Source organism: Entelurus aequoreus, linkage group LG25, assembly GCF_033978785.1.
Source record: "Entelurus aequoreus isolate RoL-2023_Sb linkage group LG25, RoL_Eaeq_v1.1, whole genome shotgun sequence".
NCBI classification, from domain to species: domain Eukaryota; kingdom Metazoa; phylum Chordata; class Actinopteri; order Syngnathiformes; family Syngnathidae; genus Entelurus; species Entelurus aequoreus.
Window position 1 is genome coordinate 7,651,876 of NC_084755.1, and position 23,503 is coordinate 7,675,378.

A 23,503-nucleotide genomic window follows, 5' to 3' on the forward strand; every position below is an offset into this window, starting at 1 on the left:
GAAAGTAATGAAAGTTCAGCTCAGTCCAGCCCCTCTGAGAGAACAGGTTCCAGAGCCCTTGCTGTGAGTCCAACTATATCTAGCCGGGAACGTCTCCACCTCATGCACCAGCTCAGGCTCCTTCCCTCCCAGCGAGGTGACGTTCCATGTCCCAAGAGCGAGCTTATGTAGCCGATAATCGGACCACCAAGTGCCCTGCCTTCGGCTGCCGCCCAGCTCACACTGCACCCTCTATGACCCAGCCCATGAGTGGTGAGCCCTGGAGGGGGGATCCACGTTGCCTCTTCGAGCTGAGCACGGCTGGGCCCCATGGGGACAGGCCCGTCAATCGCCATCGTGCCACACCTCTGGGCCTGGCTCCACAGGGGAGCCACGGTGACCTGCGTCCGGGCGAGAAAAAATCGGTCCCCAATTGTACTTTTAATAAAGGTCTTTGAGCTGCTCTTTGTCTGATCCCTCACCTAGGACCTGTTTGTCTTGGGAGACCATAGAAGCCCCCGGACAACATAGTTCCTGGATCAGTGGGACACGCAAACCACAAAGGTGGCGGCTCAGAAAGCAGGTTATATAAATATAACTCCAAAACCAAACATGCAATATGTCTAAACATGCCTGTAATATTGTATCAATGTGAGTTTTCCTAGAATCGGTTGTTTTTGTAAGGTTTGCAAATACAAAAATTAGGTTTTACTCACAATGACAAAATCACACTCAATATGACAGTTATTTAAACATAACTCATAAACCACACAAAAAAATGGCTAATAATGCCTGAAATAATGAATCATTGGGAGTTTTACTGAGTTTTACATTTTGCAAACACAAAAAGTAGTTTTTTACTTGACTATAATGTTCTTAGAACCCTGAGATAATGGGAAAAAAGCAATAAAAATGTATTTAAACCTAACTCCTAAACACACATGCAAAATGGCTAATAATGCCTGAAGACATGTATCTTTGTTAGTTTTACTAGAAAAATTATCTTTTGTAAAGTTTGCAAAGACACAAGCTAGTTTTTTTTATTCAATATGACAGTATAACAGTCATACTAAATATAAAAGTTATATAAACATAACTCCAAAACCAAACATGTGTCATGTCTAAAAATGTCTGTAATAATGTATTTATGTGAGTTTGTAAGGTTTGCAAAAACAAAAAGTAGTTTTTTCCTCAATATGAAAGTAATGATCTTAGAATCCTGAGATAATGCGAAAAAAGCATTAAAAATGTATTTAAACATATTTCCTAAACACCCCATGCAAAATGGGTAATAATGCCTGGAGACATGTATCTTTGTTAGTTTTACTAGAAAAATTATATTTTGTAAAGTTTGCAAAGACACAAGCTAGTTTTTTTTATTCAATAAGACAGTATAACTGTCATACTAAATATAAAAGTTATATAAACATAACTCCAAAACCAAACATGTGTCATGTCTAAAAATGTCTGTAATAATGTATTTATGTGAGTTTGTAAGGTTTGCTAAAACAAAAAGTATTTTTTTCCTCAATATGAAAGTAATGATCTTAGAATCCTGAGATAATGCTAAAAAAGCAATAAAAATGTATTTAAACATATTTCCTAAACACCCCATGCAAAATGGGTAATAATGCCTGGAGACATGTATCTTTGTTAGTTTTACTAGAAAAATGATATTTTGTAAAGTTTGCAAAGACACAAGCTAGTTTTTTTTTATTCAATATGACAGTATAACAGTCATACTAAATATAAAAGTTATATAAACATAACTCCAAAACCAAACATTTGTCATGTCTAAAAATGTCTGTAATAATGTATTTAGGTGAGTTTGTAAGGTTTGCAAAAACAAAAAGTAGTTTTTTACTCAATATGAAAGTAATGATCTTAGAATCCTGAGATAATGCGAAAAAAGCAATAAAAATGTATTTAAACATAACTCCTAAACAACCCAGGCAAAATGGGTAATAATGCCTGGAGACATGTATCTTTGTTAGTTTTACTAGGAAATGTATATTTTGTAAAGTTTGCAAAGACACAAGCTAGTTGTTTTTATTCAATAAGACAGTATAACAGTCATACTAAATAAGGAAAGTTATATAAACATAACTCCAGAACCAAACGTGCGTCATGTCTAAATTTGCCTATAATAATGTATTTATGTGAGTTTGTAAGGTTTGCAAAAACAAAAAGTAGTTTTTTCCTCAATATGAAAGTAAGGATTTTAGAATCCTGAGATAATGCGAAAAAAGCAATAAAAATGTATTTAAACATAATTCCTAAACAACCCATGCAAAATGGGTAATAATGCCTGGAGACATGTATCTTTGTTAGTTTTACTAGGAAAATTATCTTTTGTAAAGTTTGCAAAGACACAAGCTAATTTTTTTTATTCAATATGACAGTATAACAGTCATACTTAATATAAAAGTTATATAAACATAACTCCAAAACCAAACATGTGTCATGTCTAAAAATGTCTGTAATAATGTATTTATGTGAGTTTGTAAGGTTTGCAAAAACAAAAAGTAGTTTTTTCCTCAATATGAAAGTAATGATCTTAGAATCCTGAGATAATGCTAAAAAAGCAATAAAAATGTATTTAAACATATTTCCTAAACACCCCATGCAAAATGGGTAATAATGCCTGGAGACATGTATCTTTGTTAGTTTTACTAGAAAAATGATATTTTGTAAAGTTTGCAAAGACACAAGCTAGTTTTTTTTTATTCAATATGACAGTATAACAGTCATACTAAATATAAAAGTTATATAAACATAACTCCAAAACCAAACATGTGTCATGTCTAAAAATGTCTGTAATAATGTATTTAGGTGAGTTTGTAAGGTTTGCAAAAACAAAAAGTAGTTTTTTACTCAATATGAAAGTAATGATCTTAGAATCCTGAGATAATGCGAAAAAAGCAATAAAAATGTATTTAAACATAACTCCTAAACTACCCAGGCAAAATGGGTAATAATGCCTGGAGACATGTATCTTTGTTAGTTTTACTAGGAAATGTATATTTTGTAAAGTTTGCAAAGACACAAGCTAGTTGTTTTTATTCAATAAGACAGTATAACAGTCATACTAAATAAGGAAAGTTATATAAACATAACTCCAGAACCAAACGTGCGTCATGTCTAAATTTGCCTATAATAATGTATTTATGTGAGTTTGTAAGGTTTGCAAAAACAAAAAGTAGTTTTTTCCTCAATATGAAAGTAAGGATTTTAGAATCCTGAGATAATGCGAAAAAAGCAATAACAATGTATTTAAACATAATTCCTAAACAACCCATGCAAAGTGGGTAATAATGCCTGGAGACATGTATCTTTGTTAGTTTTACTAGGAAAATTATCTTTTGTAAAGTTTGCAAAGACACAAGCTAATTTTTTTTATTCAATATGACAGTATAACAGTCATACTTAATATAAAAGTTGTATAAACATAACTCCAAAACCAAACATGTGTCATGTCTAAAAATGTCTGTAATAATGTATTTATGTGAGTTTGTAAGGTTTGCAAAAACAAAAAGTAGTTTTTACTCAATATGAAAGTAATGATCTTAGAATCCTGAGATAATGCGAAAAAAGCAATAAAAATGTATTGAAACATATTTCCTAAACAACCCTTGCAAAATGGGTAATAATGCCTGGAGACATGTATCTTTGTTAGTTTTACTAGAAAAATGATATTTTGTAAAGTTTGCAAAGACACAAGCTAGTTTTTTTTAATTCAATATGACAGTATAACAGTCATACTAAATATAAAAGTTATATAAACATAACTCCAAAACCAAACATGTGTCATGTCTAAAAATGTCTGTAATAATGTATTTATGTGAGTTTGTAAGGTTTGCAAAAACAAGAAGTAGTTTTTTACTCAATATGAAAGTAATGATCTTAGAATCCTGAGATAATGCGAAAACAGCAATGAAAATGAATTTAAACATAATTCCTAAACAACCCATGCAAACGGGTAATAATGCCTGGAGACATGTATCTTTGTTAGTTTTACTAGAAAATGATCTTTTGTAAAGTTTGCAAAGACACAAGCTAGTTGTTTTTATTCAATAAGACAGTATAACAGTCATACTAAATATGAAAGTTATATAAACATAACACCAGAACCAAACGTGTGTCATGTCTAAAATTGCCTATAATAATGTATTTATGTGAGTTTGTAATGTTTGCAAAAACAAAAAGTAGTTTTTTACTCAATATGAAAGCAATGATCTTAAAATCCTGAGATAATGCGAAAAAAGCAATAAAAATGTATTTAAACATAATTCCTAAACAACCCATGTAAAATGGCTAATAATGCCTGGAGACATGTATCTTTGTTAGTTTTACCAGAAAAATTATCTTTTGTAAAGTTTGCAAAGACACGAGCTAGTTTTTTTTAATTCAATATGACAGTATAACAGTCATATTAAATATAAAATTTATATAAACATAACTCCAAAACCAAACATGTGTTATGTCTAAAAATGCCTGTAATAATGTATTTATGTGAGTTTGCAAGGTTTGCTAAAACAAAAAGTAGTTTTTTACTCAATATGAAAGTAATGATCTAAGAATCCTGAGATAATGCGAAAAAAGCAATAAAAATGTCTTTAAACATAATTCCTAAACAACCCATGCAAAATGGGTAAAAATGCCTGGAGACATGTATCTTTGTTAGTTTTAATAGAAAAATGATCTTTTGTAAAGTTTGCAAAGACACAAGCTAGTTTTTTTTATTCAATATGACAGTATAACAGTCATACTAAATATGAAAGTTATATAAACATAACTCATAAACCAAACATGTGTCATGTCTAAAAATGCCTGTACTAATGTATTAATGTGACTTTGTAAGGTTTGCAAAAACAAAAAGTAGTTTTTTACTCAATATGAAAGCAATGATCTTAAAATCCTGAGATAATGCGAAAAAAGCAATAAAAATGTATTTAAACATAATTCCTAAACAACCCATGTAAAATGGCTAATAATGCCTGGAGACATGTATCTTTGTTAGTTTTACTAGAAAAATGATCTTTTTTAAAGTTTGCAAAGACAAAAGCTAGTTGTTTTTATTCAATAAGACAGTATAACAGTCATACTAAATATGAAAGTTATATAAACATAACACCAGAACCAAACGTCTGTCATGTCTAAAATTGCCTATAATAATGTATTTATGTGAGTTTGTAAGGTTTGCAAAAACAAAAAGTAGTTTTTTACTTAATATGAAAGTAATGATCTAAGAATCCTGAGATAATGCGAAAAAAGCAATAAAAATGTATTTAAACATAATTCCTAAACAACCCATGCAAAATGGCTAATAATGCCTGGAGACATGTATCTTTGTTAGTTTTACCAGAAAAATGATCTTTTGTAAAGTTTGCAAAGACACAAGCTAGTTTTTTTTAATTCAATATGACAGTATAACAGTCATATTAAATATACAATTTATATAAACATAACTCCAAAACCAAACATGTGTTATGTCTAAAAATGCCTGTAATAATGTATTTATGTGAGTTTGCAAGGTTTGCTAAAACAAAAAGTAGTTTTTTACTCAATATGAAAGTAATGATCTAAGAATCCTGAGATAATGCGAAAAAAGCAATAAAAATGTATTTAAACATAATTCCTAAACAACCCATGCAAAATGGCTAATAATGCCTGGAGACATCTATCTTTGTTAATTTCACTAGAAAAATGATATTTTGTAAAGTTTGCAAAGAAACAAGTTAGTTTTTTTTTAATTCAATATGACAGTATAACAGTCATACTAAATATAAAAGTTATATAAACATAACTCCAAAACCAAACATGTGTCATGTCTAAAATTGCTTATAATAATGTATTCATGTGAGTTTGTAAGGTTTGCAAAAACAAAAAGTAGTGTTTTACTCAATATGAAAGTAATGATCTTAGAATCCTGAGATAATGCGAAAAAAGCAATACAAATGTATTCAAACACAACTTTTAAACCAAACATGTAAATTGTCTAAAAATGCCTGTAATATTGAATCTATGTAAGTTTTACTAGAATCAATTGTTTTTGTAAGGTTTGCAAATACAAAAATTAGGTTTTACACATAATGACATTATAACTTTAACACTCAATATGAAAGTTATTTAATTATAACTCCTAAATACACATGAAACATGTCTAATAGCGTGAAAAAAATTATATTTGTGAGTGTTGCTAGAAACATTTTCTTTTGTAAGGTTTGCAAAGACACCAGTTAGTTTTTTTTAACTCACTATGACAGTATAACGCCACACTCAATATGACAGTTATTTAAACATAACTCCTAAACTACACCTGAAAATTGGCTAATAATGCCTGAAATAATGCATCTTTGGGAGTTTTACTGGAAACATATGCTTTTTTTAAGGCTTGCAAACACAAAAATTATTTTTTTACTCAATATGACAGTAATGTTCTAAAAATCCTGAGATAATGTGAAAAAAGCAATACAAATGTATTACAACATAATTCCTAAACCAAACATGCAAAACGTCTGAAAATGCCTGTAATATTGAATCCATGTGAGTTTTATTTGAATCAGTTGTATGGTTTGCTAATACAAAAATTGGGTTTTATGACAAACACAAGTTAGTTTTTTTACTCAATATAACAGTTTAGCTGTCATACTATATATGAAAGTTATATAAACATAACTCCAAAACCAAACATGCATTATGTCCAAAACTGCCTGTAATATTGTATATATGTGAGTTTTACCAGAATCAGGGTTGCAAATACAAAAATTGGGTTTTATGACAGTATACTGTCACACTCAATATGACAGTTATTTAAACATAACTCAAACAACACATGCAAAATGGCTAATAATGCCTGGAGCATGTATCTAGTTAGTTTTACTAGAAAAATGGTATTTTGTAAGGTTTGCAAAGACCCAAGTTAGTTGTTTTTTTTATTCAATATGACAGTACAGCTGTCATACTAAATATGAAAGTTATATAAACATTACTCTAAAACCAAACATGCATTATGTCTAAAAATGCCTGTAATATTGTATCTGTGTGAGTTTAACTAGATTTAGTTGTTTTTGTAAGGTTTGCAAATACAAAATAAGGGTTTTACTCACTATGACAGTTTACTGTCACACTCAATCTGACAGTTATTTATTTAAACATACCGTATTTCCTTGAATAGCCGCAGGGGCGTTAATTAATTTAAAACCTCCTGTCACTCCTGCGTTTACCGGAAACCGGCGGGATGGCCGTGCATGCGGTAATTATTTTAAAACCTCTTCTCACTCCGGCTTTTACCAAAAGGAATCCATAAAATTTAGGCGTGCGCTTTGAGTGTGATGTAAGCATACCATCATGAAAAGCACATTTAATTAAAAAAACGTTATTATGGTCTTACCTGTACTTATAAATGGAGTCCATTTGCAGCTCCTTCTGACCAAAAGCATCGATAACTTGTTTATAGAAGTCTTCATTATTTTCTTTTTTCCTTTTTAAAAGTCTCTGTCTCGATGGAGATATTCCTTTAATTATTACCTCCTGCTTCCATTGAAATTCCAGTTTAGAAAACAGTTTTATTTTAGATACTGGTATGTAATCCTCCATGTTAAAAGGGGAAAAAAATAATCTCTTGCTGCGAGTGTTCACTTCTTCTGCAGTACCGGAAGTCGCAAGAAGGATCACTAGCGCGGCAGCGCCCTCTACCACCAGGAGGCGGGAGTCATTTAATGACATACAGTATTTCACACACGCAGCTACGGTATATTAATAAAACATAACTGCTTACTGTTCTCTTTAGCATACTGTACCGGTATTCAATAGCTTGGACCTTAAATCCTACTGAAAAGCTCTTTATCTTTTTTCCTTTGTGCGATTGTAAACTACTGAAAGCAGCTTCCTCCATTTTGAAAATGAGGACAGATGCGTCACTCGTGACGTAACGAATTTGACCCGGTGGAAGTTCTAGCCATATGCTAAATATTTTGCGAAACGAGTTTGACCCGGCGAAAATTATAGACATGCGATAATAAAATTAATATTTTGCGAAACGAATTTGATCCAGCTTCAATAATAAACCGGCGATAAGGCCAAGCATGCGTTTATTATTTTGAGAAACGAGTTTGACCCGGCAGTAATTCTAGACGTGCGAATACTATATTCCCTGCGCCAATTCAAGGAAATACGGTAACTCCTAAACCACACATGCAAAATGGCTAATAATGCCTGGAGATATGTATCTTTGTGAATTTTACTAGAAACATTATATTGTGTAAGGTTTAGTTAGTTTTTGTACTCAATCTGACAGTATAACTGTCATTCTGAATCCATCCATTTTCTTCCGCTTATCCGAGGTCGGGTTGCGGGGGCAGCAGCCTGAGCAGAAAATCCCAGACTTCCCTCTCCCCAGCCACTTCGTCCAGCTCTTCTCGGGGTATTCCGAGGCGTTCCCAGGCCAGCCGAGGACATAGTCTTTCCAATGTGTCCTAGGTCTTCCCCGTGGCCTCCTGCCACACCTCCCTAGAGGCGTTCGGGTGGCATCCTGAGCAGATGCCCGAACCACCTCATGGCTCCTCTCAATGTGGAGGAGCAGCGGCTTTACTTTGAGTTCCTCCCGGATGACAGAGCTTCTCACTCTGTCTCTAAGGGAGAGACCCACCACCCGGCAGAGGAAACACATTTCGGCCGCTTGTCCTTTCGGTCATAACCCAAAGCTGGGAACGTAGATCGACGGTAAATTGAGAGCTTTTCCTTCTGGCTCAGCTCCTTCTTCACCACAACGGATCGATATAGCGTCCTCAATACTGAAGACGCCGCACCAATCCGCCTGTGGATCTCTCGATCCACTCTATCCTCACTCGTGAACAAGACTCCTAGGTACTTGAACTCCTCCACTTGGGGCAAGATCTCCTCCCCAACCTGGAGATGGCACTCGACCCTTTCCTGCACGAGAACCATGGACTTGGACTTGGAGGTGCTGATTCTCATCCCAGTCGCTTCACACTCAAGGACCCTGCCGAGAGTATAGACCTGGTCTACCGTTCCACGACCAGGACGAAAACCACACTGTTCGTCCTGGATCCGAGTTTCCTCCTCTCCAGTACACATGAATAGACCTTACCGGGAAGGCTGAGGAGTGTGTTTCACGATAATTGGAACACACCCTCAGGTTCCCCTTCTTAAAGAGAGGAACCACCAGCCCGGTCTGCCAATCCAGAGGTACCGCCCCCAATGTGCACGCGATGTTGCAGAGTCTTGTCAACCAAGACAGCCCCACAGTATCCAGAGCCTTAAGGAACTCATCCACCACCGGGGCCTTGCCAGAGAGGAGCTTTTTAACTACCTAGGCAACCTAAGCCCCAGAAATAGGAGAGTCCACCACAGATTCCCCAGGCACTGCTTGGCCTGTCGCTATGCCCGCTGCCTCTGGAGTCCCATGAGCCAAAAGGACCCGATAGGCTCTTTCTTCAGCTTGACGGCATCCCTCACTGCTGGTGGCCACCAGCGAGTTCTAGGATTACCGCCACGAACACGAAGAACAAGGGGATCACCCGAGGGAGCACTCTGCAGTACTACCTCAAGGGAATCCAAAAAGAGTGGGTACTCTGAGCTGCTGTTTGGTGCGTAAACACAAACAGTCAGGACCCGTCACCCAACCCGAAGGCGGAGGGAAGCTACCATCTCGTCTACTGGGTTAAAGTCCAACGTGCAGGCTTTGAGCAACAACAATTGCCACCCCAGCCTCTCATTGCTTGCAACGCCAGAGTGGAAGAGAGTCCAGCCCCTCTTGAGAGAACAGGTTCCAGAGCCCTTGCTGTGCGTCGAAGTGAGTCCAACTATATCTAGCCGGAACTTCTTCACCTGGCGCACCAGCTCAGGCTCTTTCCCTCCCAGCGAGGTGACGTTCCACGTCCCAAGAGCTAGCTTATGTAGCCGATAATCGGACCGCCAAGTGCCCTGCCTTCGGCTGCCGCCCAGTTCACACTGCATCCGACCTCTATGACCTCAATGGGCCCATGAGTGGTGAGCCCATTGGAGGGTTGACCCACGTTGCCTCTTCGAGCTGAGCCCGGCAGGGCCCCATGGAGACAGGCCCGGCCACCAGTCGCTCGCCATCGTGCCCCACCTCTGCGCCTGGCTCCACAGGGGAGCCACGGTGACCTGCGCCTGGGCGAGAAAAAATCTAGGTCCTCGATTTGTACTTTTCATAAAGGTCTTTGAGCTGCTCTTTGTCTGATCCCTCACCTAGGACCTTTTCTCAGGGGATCCCGAGGCGTTCCCAGGCCAGCCGGGAGACATAGTGTTCCCAATGTGTCCTGGGTCTTCCCCGTGGCCTCCAGGATGACAGAGCTTCACCTTCACCAGGGGTGTCAAACTCAAATACAGAGTGGGCCAAAGTTTAAAACTGAACAAAGCCGCGGGCCAAGGTTGAACAAATTAACCTTTTAATAGGGACCCAAACAACTTTTGCATTGAATATTGAACAAGCAAGGCTTATATAACTTTATAGTGAAATGCAAAATGGAGTTTCAAATAATAATAATAATTAAAAAATATCAATTGCATATCAAATACAATTTAAATAAAAATTGAATGCCTCTTTTCTATTTGCAGCCTTCTGAGGTAAATATCAACATTAACTTCTTCCACAGGCTAATAAATTTGAAAATAAAATAACAATGAATAAAACAACCATTCAGGACTTTAAACTGCTCAGTTTGCAACACACTGATCTAATTTGATGTGCCCAAGCCAGATACCTGGCATCTTTTTTTAGATGCTAGTTCTTTAATGTCAGGGCTCAGGCTTTGAGCTGAGGCAACTTTCAGTATCGAACGAAGGTGTTCAACAGTCATATCTCGTACACCCAATTCTAACATCATTCACACCCAGTCACAAGATATGTGCAGCTTCAGCACGCATACACAAATGAATGCAACGCATACTTCATCAACAGCGATACAGGTTACACTGAGGGTGCCAGTATAAAAAACTTTAACACTGTTAGAAATATACGCCACACTGTGAACCCACACCAAACAAAAATAAAAAAACACTTTTCGGGAGAACATCCGCACCGTAACATAACATAAACACAAAAGAACAAATACCCAGAATCTTGTGCAGCACTAACTCTTTCGGGACGCTACAAAATACACCCCCGCTACCACCAAACCTCCCCCCCCACACACACACACCTTGTAGCGTCCCGGAAGATTTAGTGCTACAAAGGGTTCCGGGTATTTGTTCTGTTGTGTTTATGTTGTGTTACGGTGCAGATGTTCTCCCGAAATGTGTTTGTCATTCTTGTTTGGTGTGGATTCAGTGTGGCGTATATTTCTAAAAGTGTTAAAGTTTTTTATTTGGCTACCGTCAGTGTAACCTGTATCGCTGTTGATGAAGTATGTGTTGCATTCAATTGTGTGTGGGTGCAGAAGCTGCACTGACATGAAACTGGGCCGGCACTCGTTTGACTAGCTGAAAAAAAAAAAAAAAAAAATTCGGGAGGAGTGCTGGAGTCACTCCCGGGAGGGTTGGCAAGTATTAGAAGTAGCGGTGAATGCGGTGTTACCGCGGCACTGCCGCAATGTATAATCGACGGTCCAGCTTTATTGTTAATTTGATATTGCCTCAAGGGCCAAGTCAAATTACACGTTGGGCCAAATTTGGCCCACGGGCCAGAGTTTGACACCCATGACCTTCACTGTAAAAAATTACTGTAAAAATAAAAAATAAAATTACAGTTATATACTCCATCCATCCATCCATTTTATACCGCTTATTCCCTTCGGGGTCGCGGGGGGCGCTGGAGCCTATCTCAGCTACAATCAGGCGGAAGGCGGGGTACACCCTGGACAAGTCGCCACCTCATCGCAGGGCCAACACAGATAGACAGACAACATTCACACTCACATTCACACACTAGGGCCAATTTAGTGTTGCCAATCAACCTATCATGTTCTTCTTAAATGCAGTTAAGTACTGTAAATTTTGTTGCATTTTTCAAAAAATATCGACCAGCAGTAAGTTACTGTAAAACCTACAGTGTAATTCAGTATTTTTCAGACTTGTTTCTTGGGTCCGCCCACAATTCGTCCAACCGTGCTTCATTTCACCTGGCCGACCCTGCTAAATCCATCCTACTGCATCGTGTGTTTTTGATAACAAGGTAAGAGTCACTTGTACCTTGATGTGTCATTTTCTGTTTGAATTACTTTATATACCTGTATATATTTATAACGTCCGAAATGTCAGCATCACAGACACTATCGTTGACCACGCGCATGTACCGCCGCATGCTAGCTAGCTAAGTTTTCTTCTTTTTTGTCATAGTCATCATAAAAGATGATAACTTGCAACATATGTGCTATGACTTGCAGCAATGTATTTGCGTATGTTAGACACATGCGAAGTCATAGTTGTATGCCTAATGCATCGTTTAAGTGTGCTTTCCCTAACTGCACAAGAGTTTTTTCCAACTTCTCAGCCTTCAAAACTCACAGCCGTCGTCATAAATATGGCAAGAGTAGGACTGATATGTATAGCGCAGAAGGTTTACCTTGTAATATTGTCTCATGTAGCGCGAAGTGCGATGATATACGGGCCCTTCTCCTGCATTTGAAAAGTCATATTACCGAAGGTAGGACAGTTACGTGCCCCTTCAGTCAATGTGAAAAAAGATTTACAGTTAAGTCTACTTTCACATCGCACGTGTCAAGGAAGCACTACGGCTACACTGAACGAAGTTTGACTTGCTCAACAGCAAATCCAAGCAGCTCTTGTGTTATTAACACTGATGATGACTATTGTGATATGCAACTTGAGAATTCAGGATATTCCTGTTATGAAGACATGGAGGTCTACTTGCATTAAAAAAATGTTCACAGCACTGAAAAAAGGTTGAGAACCACTGCCTTAGGACAGTGGTTCTCAACCTTTTTTCAGTGATGTACCCCTGTGAACATTTTTTAAATTCAAGTACCCCCTAATCAGAGCAAAGCATTTTTGGTTGAAAAAAAGAGATAAAGAAGTAAAATACAGCACTATGTCATCAGTTTCTGATTTATTAAATTGTATAACAGTGCAAAATATTGCTCATTTGTTGTGGTCTTTCTTGAACTATTTGGAAAAAAAGATATAAAAATAACTAAAAACTTGTTGAAAAATAAACAATTGATTCAATTATAAATAAAGATTTTTACACATAGAAGTAATCAACTTAAAGTGCTCTCTTTGGGGATTGCAATAGAGATCCATCTGGATTCATGAACTTCATTCTCAACATTTCTTCACAAAAAAAGAAATCTTTAACATCAATATTTATGGAACATGTCCACTACGCTTTAACCAAGCCTCCATTGTTTTCTACATGGATAGTTGATTGACAGTTGGTGCCGTGTGGCACCGCCAGGTAGGGTCAAACCATCATGGCATGGGGGAAACTCTGGCTTTATGGTAATGAATGGAATAGCCTACTTGATTAGTTGTTCAGTTTATGAACTTTCATTCATATTTTGTCGAAGTATTATTCAATAAATATATTTATAAAGGATTTTTGAATTGTTGCTATTTTTAGAATATTTAAAAAAAATCTCACGTACCCCTTGGCATACCTTCAAGTACCCCCAGGAGTACGCGTACCCCCATTTGAGAACCACTGCCTTAGGAGACTAGATGTAAACAGAGTAAAGAGAGAGCGAGTGAGGTGGCCATTCCAAATACTTTTAAAATGCTACCCATATTGGATACTGTTTAGGAACATAAACTGCATTTCTTGACTGTACCAGTTGCTGGTGACAAAGTCACAATAAAACGTTGGATGATCAGCATGGAAGGTGATGTCATCTGCAAAGGCGTCCAACCTAGCTTAATCTCAGGGCTTGCTGCCCTTCTTGCCACCTACTATGTGTTCAACTTGGAATACCAAGAGGAAGGTCCTCGGACATTGGAATTTGTTCAAAGGTAAATCCTCTTGATACTGTTAAAATACTGTTAGGATATTTTATTTTATATTTCTCACCTCTGTTCAGGAATTTGACTTGTCATTTCCCCAATTGTGTGCCTTAAATCAATGACTCTTCTGTTCCTTTGTGTACTTTCTTATTAGGGACCGAAGCACCAGTTTGACTCTAGGATACAGAGAAGGTAGGTAATGTGCAGGTAAAGATATGTTGACTGGGTCAAAGAAGGAAGCACCTGTTTGACCCCAGGATGCAGAAAAAGTAGGTAATTTGCAGGTAAAGATATGCTGACTGGATGATGGCAGGAAGCACCAGCTTGACCCGAGAATGCAGAGCAAGTAGGTAATGTGCGGGTGAAGATATGTTGAATGGGTAAAGGCAGGAAGCACCAGTGTGACCCCACTATGCAGGGAAGGTAGGTAATGTGCGGGTGAAGGTATGTTGAATGGGTGAAAGAAGGAAGCGCAGGTGTGGTCGAGGCCATGCAGACAAGGTAGGTATGTGCAGGTGAAGATATGTTGTATGGTGAAAGAAAGAAGCACCAGTGTGACCCAAGGATGCAGGGTAATGTGCAGGTAAAGATATGTTGAATGGGTGAAGGCAGGAAACACCAGCTAGACGCCAGGATACAGAGAAGGTAGGTAATGTGCAGGTAAAGATATGTTGAATGAGTAAAGGCAGGAAACACCAGCTTGACTCCAGGATACAGAGAAGGTAGGTAATGTGCAGGTAAAGATATGTTGAATGGGTAAAGGTAGAAAGCACCAGCGTGACCACACTATGCAGAGAAGGTAGGTAATGTGCAGGTAAAGATATGTTGAATGGGTAAAGGCAAGAAGCACCAGTGTGACCCCAGGATGCAGAGAAGATAGGTAATGAGCAGGTAACGATATGTTAAATGGGTGAAAGCAGGAAACATCAGCGTAAATACACGGTCCCGTAGATGGAGAGAAAACATAAATAGAGAGAGGGATTGGGGAGGCTTTAGCATTGTCTTCCTCTCTGAATTTGTCTTAATGGGTTTTAGAGCATTCACTCCTCTACAGCTGTGGTTATGGTATAGGCTCACATATATCCTAAAATTGATATTAATATTTGTGCAGTGCATATTCCTAAATAACAATGTGAGGGGGGTTCTGTATCGACTGCAAGTAATCTTCAATCACAACAGAATATCTAATATGCTTTCTCTCTTTTTTAGGCGATTCATTGGCGTTAACCCTGAGAGGGGAACAAAGGCTAGCCAGGGAAAGGTGGTGTCCAAGAAGACCGGGAAGCTGGTCCAGAAAAAGGCAGCAACTGTAAATCCTCACGTAGCCACCCTTATAAAACATCTCACAGACTTTGAGTGGGGCTTTATGTAGCCGACAACTAAACACTGGACTCGTGTTCAGTGTTTTGTCTCCAGTTAGAAATTAAGTGGACATGTTATAAATGTTAAAATGCTTTACTGAAAATAAGAAGAATGCACTAAATGTACATTGAATGTATTTGATGCACTTTAAAATAATTGGTTAATAAAAACATAATCTTGCAAGGCCATTTCTCCAGTCATTTTTATGCCAGCAGATTGCAGGGGTTTTGATTTTGAAAAATTAAAAGTTCAACTCATTAACTTCTAGTGGCATTATACTGTAAAGCTCAGTCTAAAGTGCTTACAATTATTTTACTGTAATTAACTGTTAATGGATATTACAGTAGATACACTAAAATAACAGTGTAATGCCGCTAAACAGATGGCAGTATTATGCTGTGAAGCGTATATTTGATACAGCACAGTACTGTGATACTTTTTAAAGTAATAAACTGTAGTGATAAATCACAGTATGTGTGCTGTAGAAAAACAGTTTTATACTGGAACCATTAGCTGCCAGTAGGTTACTGTAATTAAACGGTGAAAATTCTTACAGTAAGGGAGAGACCCGCCACCCAGCGGAGAAAACTCATTTCGGCCACTTGTACCCGTGATCTTGTCCTTTCGGTCATAACCCAAAGCTCATGACCATAGGTGAGGATGGGAACGTAGATTGACCGGTAAATTGAGAGCTTTTCCTTCTGGCGCAGCTCCTTCTTACCACAACGAATCAATATAGCGTCCTCATTACTGAAGACGTCGCACCGATCAGCCTGTGCATCTCACGATCCACTCTTCCCTCACTCATGAACAAGACTCCAGGTACTTGAACTCATCCACTTGGGGCAAGATCTCCTGCCCAACCTCGAGATGGCACTCCACCCTTTCCCGGGCGAGAACCTTGGACTTGGAGGTGCTGATTCTCATCCCAGTCGCTTCACACTCGGCTGCGAACCAATCCAATGAGAGCTGAAGATCCTGGCCAGTTAAAGCCATAAGGACCACATCATCTGCAAAAAGGAAAGACCTAATCCTGCAGCCACCAAACCGGATCCCCTCAACGCCATGACTGCGCCTAGAAATTCTGTCCATAAAATGTATGAACACATTTGGTGACAAAGGGCAGCCAACACGAGGGTTGGACTCCGGTCCAACCCTCACTGGAAAGGGGTCCGACTTACTGCTGGCAATGCGGACCAAGCTCTGACACTGATCATACAGGGAGCGACCCGCCACAATTAGACATGCCGATACCCCATCCTCTCTGAGCACTCCCCACAGGACTTGCCGGGGTGGCCACGGTCGAATGTCTTCTCCAAGTCCACAACGCACATGTAGACTGGTTGGACAAACTCCCATGCACACTCAAGGACCCTGCCGAGAGTATATATCTGGTCTACCGTTCCACGACCAGGACGAAAACCACACTGTTCGGCCTGGATCCGAGGTTCCTCCTCTCCAGTACACATGAATAGACCTTACCGGGAAGGCTGAGGAGTGTGATCTACGATAGTTGGAACACACCCTCCGGTTCCCCTTCTTAAAGAGAGGAACCACCACCCCGGTCTGCCAATCCAGAGGTACCGCCCCTGATGTCCACGCGATGTTGCAGAGTCTTGTCAACTAAAACAGCCCCACAGCATCCAGAGCCTTAAGGAACTCCGGACGGAGCTCATCCACCCCCGGGGCCTTGCCACCGAGGAGCTTTTTAACTACCTTGGCAACCTCAGCCCCAGAAATAGGAGAGCCCACCACAGATTCCCCAGGCACTGCTTGGCCTGTCGGTATGCCCGCTGCCTCTGGAGTCCCATGAGCCAAAAGGACCAGATAAGCTCTTTCTTCAGCTTGACGGCATCCCGCACTGCTGGTGGCCACCAGCGGGTTCTAGGATTACCGCCACGACAGGCACCAAACACCTTGCGGCCACAGCTCCAATCAGCTGGCTTGACAAGAGAGGCAGGGAACATGATCCATTCAGACTCAATGTCCAGCACCTCCTTTGTGACATGTTCAAAGTTCCTCCGGAGGTGGAAAAAGAAACTCTCTCTGACAGGAGACTCTGCTAGGCATTCCCAAAAGACTCTCACAATGCGTTTGGGCCTGCCAGGTCTGTCCGGGATCCTACCCCACCATCGGAGCCAGCTCACCAGGTGGTGATCGGTAGAAAGCTCGCCCCTCTCTTCACCCGAGTGTCCAATACATGAGGCCGCAAATCCCATGACACAACTACAAAGTCAATAATGGAACTGCGGCCGAGGGTGTCCTGGTGCCAAGTGCACATATGGACACCCTTATGTTTGAACATTGTGTTTGTTATGGACAATCCGTGATGAGCACAAAAGTCCAATAACAAAGCACCACTTGGGTTCAGATCCGGGTGGCCATTTTTCCCAATCACGACTCTCCAGGTTTCAAAGTCGTTGCCAACATGAGCGTTGAAGACCCCCAGCAGAACAAGGGAATCACCCGAGGGAGCACTCTCAAGGGAATCCAAAAAGAGTGGGTACTCTGAGCTGCTGTTTGGTGCGTAAACACCAACAACAGTCAGGACCCGTCACCCAACCCGAAAGCGGAGGGAAGCTACCATATCGTCTTCTGGGTTAAGTCCAACGTGCAGGCTTTGAGCCGGGGGGGAAACAAAAATTGCCAACCCAGCCTCTCATTACTTGCAACGCCAGAGTGGAAGAGAGTCCAACCCCTCTTGAGAGAACAGGTTCCAGAGCCCTTGCTGTGCGTCGAAGTGAGTCCAGCTTTATCTAGCCGGGAACTTCTCCACCTCGCGAGGTGACGTTCCACGTCCCAAGAGCGAGCTTATGTAGCCGATAATCGGACCGCCAAGTGCCCTGCCTTCGGCTTCCGCCCAGCTAACACTGCACCCGACCTCTATGACCCAGCCCATGAGTGGTGAGCCTATTGCAGGGGGGACCCACGTTGCCTCTTCGAGCTGGGCCCCATGGGCACCAGTCGCTCGCCATCGTGCCCCATCTCTGGGCCTGGCTCCACAGGGGAGCCACGGTGACCCGCGTCCGGGCGAGAAAATATCTAGGTCCTCGATTTGTACTTTTCATAAAGGTCTTTGAGCTGCTCTTTGTCTGATTCCTCACCTAGGACCTGTTTGTCTTGGGGGACCCTACAAGGGGGCATAGAAGCCCCCGGACAACATAGCTCCTAGGATCAGTGGGACACGCAAACCACAAAGGTGGCAGCTCAGAAAGCAGGTTATATAAACATAACTCCAAAACCAAACATGCAAGATGTCTAAACATGCCTGTAATATTGTATCAATGTGAGTTTTACTAGAATCGGTTGTTTTTTTAAGGCTTGCAAACACAAAAAGTTTTTTTTACTCAATATGACAGTAAGTTCTTAAAATGCTGAGATAATGTGAAAAAAGCAATACAAATGTATTCCAACATAATTCCTAAACCAAACATGCAAAATGTCTAAAAATGCCTGTAATATTGAATCCATGTGAGTTTTACTAGAATCATTTGTTTTTGCAAGGTTTGCAAATACAAAAATTGAGTTTTATGACGGACACAAGTTAGTTTTTTTACTCATTATAACAGTATAGATGTCATACTATATATTAAAGTTGTATAAACATAACTCCAAAACCAAACGTGCATTATGTCCCAAATTGCCTGTAATATTGTATAGATGTGAGTTAGTATAGCTGTCATACTAAATATGAAATTTATATTAAAATAACTCCAAAACCAAACATGCATTATGTCTAAAAATGCCTGTAATATTGAATCTATGTGAGTTTTACCAGAATCAGGTATTTTGGTAAGGTTTACTAATACAAAAATTATGTTTTACTCATAATGACAGTATAACTGCCACAAACAATATGACAGTTTTTTCAAACATAACTCCTAAACCACAAATGCAAAATGGCTAATATTACCTGGCGAAATATATCTTTGTGAGTTTTACTGGAAAAAATATATTGTGTAAGGTTTGCAAAAACAAAAAGTAGTTTTTTACTCAATATGACAATTATGTTCTTAGAATCCTGAGATAATGCGAAAAAAGCAATAAAAAGGTATTCCATCGTAATTCCTAAACCAAACATGCAAATTGTCTAAAAATGCCTGTAATATTGAATCCATGTGAGTTTTACTAGAATCAGTTGTTTTCTTAAGGTTTTCATATACAAAAATTAGGTTTTACTCACTATGACAGTATACAGTCACACTCAATATGACAGTTATTAAACATAACTAGTAAATCACACATAAAAAATAGCTAATAATGCCTGAAATAATTCATCATTGGGAGTTTTACTCTAAAAATATGCTTTTTTAAGGCTAGCAAAAACAGAAATTAGTTTTTCACTCAATATGACAGTAATGTTCTTGGAATCATGAGATAATGCGAAAAAAGCAATAAAAATGTATTCAAACATAACTCCTAAACAACACATGCAAAATGGCTAATAAAGCCTAGAGACATGTATATTTGTTAGTTTTACTAGAAAAATGATCTTTTGTAAGGTTTGCAAAGACACAAGTTAGTTTTTTAAATTTAATACTACTGTATAACTGTCATACTAAATATGAAAGTTATTTGAACATAAGTCCAAAACCAAACATGGAATCTGTCTAAAATGTTTGATATAATGCATCCTCGTGAGTTTTACTCGAAACATATGCTTTTTTAGGCTTGCAGACACAAAAAGTAGTTTTTTTACTTAATATGACAGTAATGTTTTTAAAATCCTGAGACAATGCGAAAAAAGCAATAAAAATGTATTCCAACATAATTCCTAGACCAACCATGCAAAATTCCTAATAATGCGTGAAAATTTTATCTTTGTGAGTTTTACAAGAAAAATCATATTTTGTAAGGTTTGCAAAGACACAAGTTATTTTTTTTTACTCAATATTACAGTATAGCTGTCATACTATATATGAAGGTTATATAAACATAATTTCAAAACCTAATATGCATAATGTCTAAAAATGCCTGTAATATTGTATCTATGTGAGTTTTACTAGATTCTGATTTTTTTGTAAGGTTTGCAAATACAAAAATTAGGTTTTACTCACTATGACAGTATACTGCCACACTCAATATGACAGTTTTTTAAACATAACTCCTAAACAACACATAAGCAATTGCTAATAATGCCTGGAGAAATGTATCTTTGTTAGTTTTACTAGAACAATGATCTTTTGTAAGGTTTGGAAAGACACAAGTTAGTTGTTTTACTCAATATGACTACATATGAAAGTTAGATAAACATTACTCCAAAATTTAAACATGCCTGTAATATTGAATCCATGTGAGTTTTACCAGAATCAGGTATTTTGGTAAGGTTTACAAATACAAAAATTAGGTGTTACTTATGACAGTATTACTGCCACTTCAATATGACAGTTATTTAAACATAACTCTTAAACCACACATGTAAAAAGGCTAATATTGCCTGGAGAAATGTATCTTTGTGAGTTTTACTAAAAAAAATGTTGTGTAAGGGTTGTAAAGACACAAGTTAGTTTTTTTTTACTCAATATGACAGTGTAACTGTCTGACTAAATATGAAAGTTATATAAACATAACTCCAAAAGGAAACATGCATTATGTCTAAAAATGCCTGTAATATTGTATTCATGTGAGTTTAACTAGAATCAGTTGTTTTTGTAAGGTTTGCAAATACAAACTATGGGTTTTTCTCACAATGACAGTATACTGTCACACTCAATCTGACAGTTATTTAAACATAACTCCTAAACCACACATGCAAAATGGCTAATAATGCCTGGAAAAATGTATCTTTGTGAGTTTTACTAGAAAAAATATATTTTGTAAGGTTTGCAAAGACACAAGTTAGTTATTTTACTCAATATGACAGTATAACTGTCATACTAAATCCATCCATCCATCCATTTTCTTCCGCTTATCCGAGGTCGGGTTGCGGGGGCAGCAGCTTTAGCAGAGAAGCCCAGACTTCCCTCTCCCCAGCCACTTTGTCCAGCTCTTCTCGGGGGATCCCGAGGCGTTCCCAGGCCAGCCGGGAGACATTTTCTTGCAAATGTGTCCTGGGTCTTCCCCGTGGCCTCCTGCCGGTCGGACTTGCCCTACACACCTCCCTAGGGAGGCGTTCGGGTGGCATCCTGAGCAGATGCCCGAACCACCTCATCTGGCTCCTCTCAATGTGGAGGAGCAGCAGCTTTACTCTGAGTTCCTCGCGGATGACAGAGCTTCTCACCCTATCTCTAAGGGAGAGACCTGCCACCCGGCGGAGGAAACTCATTTCGGCCGCTTGTACCCGTGATCTTGTCCTTTCGGTCATAACCCAAAGCTCATGACCATAGGTGACGATGGGAACATAGATCGACCGGTAAATTGAGAGCTTTTCCTTCTGGCTCAGCTCCTTCTTCACCACAACGGATCAATATAGCGTCCTCATTACTGAAGATGCCGCACCAATCCGCCTGTGGATCTTACGATCCACTAATCCCTCACTCGTGAACAAGACTCCTAGGTACTTAAACTCCTCCACTTTGGGCAAGATCTCCTCCCCAACCTGTAGATGGCACTCCACCTTTTCCCGGGCGAGAACCATGGACTCGGACTTGGAGGTGCTGATTCTCATCCCAGTCGCTTCACACTCGGCTGCGAACCGATCCAATGAGAGCTGAAGATCCTGGCCAGTTGAAGCCATCAGGACCACATTATCTGCAAAAAGCAGAGACCTAATCCTGCAGCCACCAAACCGGATCCCTCAACACCATGACTGCACCTAGAAATTCTGTCCATAAAAGTTTTGAACAGAATCGGTGACAAAGGGCAGCCTCACTGGAAAGGGGTCCGACTTACTGCCGGCAATGTGGACAAAGCTCTGACACTGATCATACAGGGAGCGACCCGCCACAATCCGACAGTCCGATACCCCATACTCTCTGAGCACTCCCCACAGGACTTCCCGGGATACGGTCGAATGCCTTCTCCAAGTCCACAAAGCCCATGTAGACTGGTTAGGCAAACTCCCATGCACACTCAAGGACCCTGCCGAGAATATAGAGCTGGTCTGAAGTTCCACGACCAGGACGAACAGTGTGGTTTTCGTCCTGGTCGTGGAACTGGAGGATCCGAGGTTCGACTATCCGGCGTAGCCTCCTCTCCAGTACACATGAATAGACCTTACCGGGAAGGCTGAGGAGTGTGATCCACGATAGTTGGAACACACGCTCCGGTTCCCCTTCTTAAAGAGAGGAACCACCACCCCGGTCTCCCAAACCAGAGGTACCGCCCCCAATGTCCATGCGATGTTGCAGAGTCTTGTCAACCAAGACAGCCCCACAGCATCCAGAGCCTTAAGGATCTCATCCAGAGGAGCTTTTTAACTACCTCAGCAACTTCAGCCCCAGAAATAGGAGAACCCACCACAGATTCCCCAGGCACTGCTTAAACATAGGAAGACATGTTGGTGGGATTGAGGAGGTCTTCGAAGTATTCCCTCCACCGATCCGTAATAGCCGCAGTAAAGGTCAGCAGCACACTCCCCCCCCCCCCCCCCCCGCCCCCCCTCCCCATGGCAGATAGGCTCTTTCTTCAGTGTTTGATGGCTTCCCTCACTGCTGGTATCCACCAGCGGGTTCTAGGATTACCGCCACGACATGCACAAAACACCATGAGGCCACAGCTCCAATCAGCCGCCTCGCCAAGAGGGGCACGGAAAATGGCCCAGCACCTCCCTCGTGACATGTTCAAAGTTCTTCCGGAGGTGGGAATTGAAACTCTCTCTGACAGGAGACTCTGCTAGGCGTTCCCAGCAGACCCTCACAATGCATTTGGGCCTGCCAGGTCTGTCCGGCATCATCCCCCACCATCGGAGCCAGCTCACCACCAGGTGGTGATCGGTAGAAAGCTCTGCCCCTCTCGTCACCCGAGTGTCCAAAACATGAGGCCGCAAATCCGATGACACAACTACAAAGTCAATCATGGAACTGCGGCCGAGGGTGTCCTGGTGCCAAGTGCACAAATGGACACCCTTATGTTTGAACATTATGTTTGTTATGGACAATCCGTGACGAGTACAAAAGTCCAATAACAAAGCACCACTTGGGTTCACATCCGGGTGGTCATTTTTCCCAATCACGCCTCTCCAGGTTTCACTGTCGTTGCCAACATGAGCGTTGAAGCCCCCCAGCAGAACAAGGAATCACCCGAGGGAGCACTCTCCAGTACTCCCTCAAAGAAGTGG